The following is a 5,797-nucleotide window of genomic DNA, read 5'->3' as shown; positions in this document are numbered from 1 at the left end:
GGGTCCGCTAAGTGCCGCTACCGTCAAAGTTCACTGTCGATGTCGTTTTGGCTCTCGGTGTGTGGTATGCGATCCTCACCATCGTGAGTGGGTTCCTCTCGGCGTGTGGCTATTGCGGGTCGCCTAGGCACGCCAGGCGTGAGTGCGGTCTAACCTTTGGAGATCGAAGTCATTGGAGCTGGGAACTTCCTCCTAGGGGTGTTCGTGATGTGGAGCCGTCGCGCGGATGGAGAGCTTCCCTACTGCTTTGATCTCCGGTAATAATGCCTCTCTCGAGTTATGCATTGCCTGTGCCTACTTTTTCGCCCAGCAGTGACCGATGGGGAGCTCGGAGTTAGCGACGTGGAAGAAGAAGGCGGGGAATGGCGTGAGGAAGATAGAGAAGTTGAAAAGACGGGTGGGAGCACGAAGGCTTTCTAGTATTGTCTATTTCTTTGATAACCAGTTCATACAGAATACAGACTCAAATACCCTTCACCCTACGACCCAACACATGGCCCACTCGTTTACATAACCCCTTGGCTCGGATATGCGAGCTGCTCCTTGCTGGGACATCGCCGCTAGCGTCTCCCCTAGACTGCTGCTGACATTCCCCACCGCTTGAAATGTGGCTTGCCCCCAAGCCACTGATGGTAAGAAATTTTAGTTGTCATGCCGGGAGCATCGGTGATAGCCACTAGCCAGCAATTGCAGATTTTGAGCTACTAGTGTAGTCCTCCACATATGTTGGTACTTCGTTGGTTGGGGCAGTGCACGCAACAATGACTCCTGGATCTTTCCTCAAGGAGATGGCAAGTGTCACGTTGGGTTTCTAATGCCTGTTGCCATCAAATGGGTCCTTCTGGAGCAGCAAAACATCCTCTCAAGGTGACTCATCTTTGTCCTTGAGAAAATTCATCACTTGGACCGCATACATCAATGCAATCAATGGATATGTCATCTGATTAACAGCCAAACAAGTAAACTTGCGTCAGCCGGTGGGAGGCATTTCACTACCCGAGTACAGCCCTCTTCAGATTTGTATTGCATCATCTGTTCATAAAGGCACCTTTGCATCATCAAGAGGATTGTCGAGACACTGTTTCCTTGGGAATCATAGGCACACTCGTTGATTCTGTTGCAATACCAATGACACTTGCAGATGATTCTGGTCTGTTCACAGGAAAGCTGTAGATATCAGTATCAAATGGTTGCCAAGGTGTAAGCCTGACGGACAAGCCATCTCCTAGTATCACAACATGCACGGGTGGTGGCCATGGTTGCTTGTACGTCACTGCATCCCAACTACGTCCAAATGACAGCAAGAATCTGCGACGGATCAACATCATGCAGGCCATCAAATTCTGATAAAAATACACGGTATACTGATTTGGACTGAGCCCTATTGCAAAAATATCCGAGGTGATCGTTGACAATATCCCCAGCACCTCACACTCTTGTTCCAACCCAGCCTGCACTGTTCTCTCCCCTTCAAGTGCCTCATCAGAATGCTCCCTAGAAGATATCAGCATTGAATCTAACTCATGAGTTATCTCAACTTGTTGAACCTGCTTCTTCTCAATCTGAGTGATAGTGACATGCTCAGAAGCTTCCACGAACATAGAGTTCATTTTATGCTTTGACTCAACCTGAGAGAAATGCTCCACCTCAATACTTTTGGTTGTCCTCTCAACAGTTTCACGGTCACTAGTATCTGGTGGCATAGCACACAATTCCTGTTGTGGAGTACTTTGTTCAGCTTGCCCACCCTCAGATATCTCATCTTCAAATGATATTCTCTGATCCTTATCTTTCAATCCATTATCATACTCAGGAGACTGATGAGCAGCAAAGGTCTCCTGGTTTTGCTTGTATTTATCCCATTATTAGGCGTAGCTTCCATACACGCTGGCACAAAGACTACTGCTACGATCTGTTCATCAATCAGCCGATCAACCACATTATCAACCTTGTCATCATCAGATGTGATGTCAATTATCTCCTCATTGGTACCAACTGTGGTGAAAGACGGCCATGGAATTGGACATAAATCAGCACTGCCACACCCAAACTCAACCTGCATATGAGGTGGTGGCCAAGGCTGTCGATGTGGCACTGCATCCCAGCTGAAACAACTTTGTATGAGTTTGAAGCAATTCATCAAACACATGTTGGTCGAGACGCGGAGGCCAAGGATGGAGCCAACCTTGGTGTAAATGGGGTCTTCTTTGGCCTGCTGGGTGGTGCCAACAGAGACAGCGGTCTTAGCGCAGCTGCGGACAATTCCGGCGATCTCCGTGCTGTTGGTGCCGATTGTTGTCTCCGCGACCAGCATGAGAGAGTTCGGCGAGCGGTGAATGCGGCAGAGCAAGTCACCGAGGAGGTCCGTGAAAAGGCACATCTCGCCGCCGCTGCATCCGACCTCGCACGCATGCTTCACCTCCTCCACGCCGACGCGGTCGCACGCGGTGTCGTACGCCCACACCACCATGACGGCCGATGCCTCGACCATCTCCCGGTCGGCCGGTCTTTCAGGAACGAAGACGATGCAGGAGTCGAGCGGGGACGAGTCCAGCTGGTACTGACGGTGGAGGACCAATTGTCCCCGCGCAACGATGACCCGCTGGGCCGTGCTGTGCTGGCGCTCAAGCTCTTCGAGAAGTGGCCGGACTACCGCCCCTTCGAGAAGACCCACCGGTTCGACATGGCGAAGTTCGTAGTCAGGGTGGGCACCGAGGGTGGCACGAGGCGGAAACTCCGGTTCGCTAGCCGTGTCCACGCGCGCGCCTGCCTCGAGGGCGCTGGTGCCGGAGGTGGATGATGCTGTGATGAAGGCGGAGGCGACGATGAACTCCCTGTCTAGCTCAGTGCTGGAGGCCCTAGTAACGCTTGACTCGACGCGTGTAGCCGACTCGACTCGTCGCAGGGGCTGGACAAGTTCTCTGTCCTCCCGCGGATACCCGCTCGTGACGTAGCTGCTCGGCACGGCACGGATGCCCGGTGGAGGAAGCAAATCCCGGGAGCTCGGGGCCACTGCACGGACGACCGAGAGCAGATCGACCCAGTCGCAGGGAGAGCTCGGATCCGAATTGAGGAGGCGGCGGTGGAAACAGGGTTCCTCATTGAAGATGGGACCCTTGTCGAAGCTAGGCGTCTCATCACAGGGCTCTTCACAGCACTCGTCCAGGTGGCGCTCGACGTCGTCGCAGCGTCCGCTGATGCGCTCGCACAGACGCGCCTCCATGAGTCGCATTTCGTCGAGTAGCTTGCGGATGGCGGCGTCTTGGTGCTCCATCACCGCGATCGTGGGCGTCGCGACACAACAGAGAATGGATTCAGGACGACCTAATATGATACCAGATGTTAGCGACATGGAAGAAGAAGGCGGGGAATGGCGTGAGGAAGGGGAAAGAGATAGAGAAGTTGAGAAGACGGGTGGAAGCACGAAGGCTTTCTGGTATTGTCTATTTCTTTGATAACCAGTTCATACAGAATGCAGACTCAAATACCCTTCACCCTACGACCCAACACATGGCCCACTCGTTTACATAACCCCTTGGCTCGGATATGCGAGCCGCTCTTCCGCGACGGCTGCCTCGTCTAGCGTCTCCCCTAGACTGTTGCTGACACTCGGCCTCGATGGCTGTTTCTCGTCGATGCCGCCGTCGTGGTCTGCATGGCCACCAGTCCCGTGCAGCCGTCTGGTGGGGTTGTGAGGTAGAAGAAGGCTGCTGGCTGTCGCATCTGTGATCTGCGATGGAGATGGGTGTGTGCCGATGCGTGCTTGGCGACGTGGATCCTGTATTGGGCGGTACAGATTAGAAGTAGAAAAACTCTTCGGGCTGATGGATTCTCGACCGTAGATGGGAGATCGTGCGTCCAATAGTGCACCTCCGATTCGCATAGCACGGGTATAATCCTGATCGTTAGATTCTAATCTGACGATATGACATCCTAGATACCCCTTCGGACGGACCCTTTCGCATTTAAGTCCCTGTAAAACTTGGAAACCAACCTGCAATCCTGTCAGTGGGATTCCTAGTCTTAGAACCTTTTTGCGCAGTGGACCCTGAACTTTCTAATTATAGCAGCTCAGTCCGGTCAGAGAATAAACTATGGAAATTCGCTTAGAAAATGATTATTAGGGCAAAATTTATTCTAGAAACCTATTTAGTTCCTAGAAAATTCATATGGACTCCAAATTGGTACATTCCAATTCCTATAATTTTGTAATAATATTGTTTATCACCTATTGCATCTGTTTTGACATGAAAACAATAATAAAAAATTGATCTCCTAATTAATGTCATATCAAATACATAAAATCTTTGGAAATTCATAACTTCCCCATTTAAACTCGGAATTGACTCGTTCCAGTTGCGTTAGCTCCGTATAAATATGTGCTACGCAGTAACAACATTTATTATACCTTATCACATACTTTTATATTTACTATTCCTATGTCTACCAGATTAGCTCTTCTAAACCAAATCTAGCTTGTCCATAATTATAATTTGATTAGAATATGGTCTTTAGTCAAGTTATAATTAAAACTAGTGTTGAGTTAATTATTTATAGAATATGTTCTCATATGGTGTACTCTAACCAAATTTATAATATAGTTAATATTTTAAACCACATAGATCTTTTATAAATCATAACTCCTTAATCATAACTCCGATCTTAGTGGTTCTCGAACCCACGATCTCGTAGCGACGTGTAGATTATCATTATTCAGTTTGTACTTATGTTTTTTTATGTTAATTTTGTCTATACCATGTTTGTTTGTATTGCAATCACTAGTAGTGAGGTCACAAGGATCTGAAGAATCACCGTGGTAACTGGAATCTCAAGTGCCAGGCAAGTTGTGCCCTTGATCCACTTTCGTTACCCAATAATGTTCTTTATTATCACTATTTAATGCATATGTTTAATTTTGATGGGACCCAATAGGTCTCCCTACTCTGTTTATCCATTTTACCTTATTTACCCCTGAATCATTTGGGTAGTCATGCTATTGCTTTACATGGTTTTGGGTTAATATTTCATTATATCCATGTTCCAATTATTTTGTTTTTCTATTTATGTTCATGTCAAGATCATTAATGTTAATTGGAACATGGAGCTTATCTTGAGAAACACGTGCCACCACAAGGGTGGAATGGGACGCCCTTGGCTAACTAATTAGGAAAGCTAGTGGAAGACTACCTTACCCGAAAGGGGCAAGGGCAGTAGGGGAGTTGCATGCAAGGAGGTTCTCGGGTTGATTTTGCTGCGATGGCGATCAGACGGGGGATTCTTGCAAGTGCTCTTCGCATAAACTGTAGCGGGTTTTCGGAAGCTACTGGAACTTTGTAAAGGCCTCGTAGTGTTCCCTGCCTCGCTTCCTTGGAAGAGTTGTATGGGAGTCGCGATCCCTTGGCAGATGGGTAACATGACTTGTGGGTATAGAGTACAACCTCTGTATAGTGTAAAACTGGTATACTAGCCGAGCTCACGGTCATGAGCAGCTCAGGACTCTCGCATGATTAAATTATGGAACTTAAATTCAATTTGTCATTTGCATTGCCTGGGTTTATTATTAATTTTGTTCTATTACTATTATGGTTTGTATTTACTTACATCTAGTAACTGCTAATAAAATTTGACCAACTTATTAAAAGCAATGCTCAGCTTTAACCTCTATTGTTGATCAGCCTTACACATCATATGAACTCCCACCTTTGGTGAGTTCATGTACACTGGTTCCCCACAACTTGTTGAGCTATGATCATGTGTGAGCTCACCCTTGTTGTCTCACACCCCCCATAGGAGAAGA

The 5,797-nt window shown here is 47.9% G+C and overlaps 1 pseudogene; it reads right to left on the bottom strand.

Annotated features, from left to right (window-relative positions):
- Positions 1 to 398: 398 nt before the first annotated feature.
- Positions 399 to 3,574, bottom strand: LOC103638317 (uncharacterized; annotated as a pseudogene).
- Positions 3,575 to 5,797: the final 2,223 nt, after the last annotated feature.

This window comes from Zea mays, chromosome 9, assembly GCF_902167145.1.
Source record: "Zea mays cultivar B73 chromosome 9, Zm-B73-REFERENCE-NAM-5.0, whole genome shotgun sequence".
Lineage (NCBI taxonomy): Eukaryota > Viridiplantae > Streptophyta > Magnoliopsida > Poales > Poaceae > Zea > Zea mays.
The sequence above is the reverse complement of the archived record's forward strand: the minus strand, read 5'-3'. Positions and strand labels throughout refer to the sequence as shown.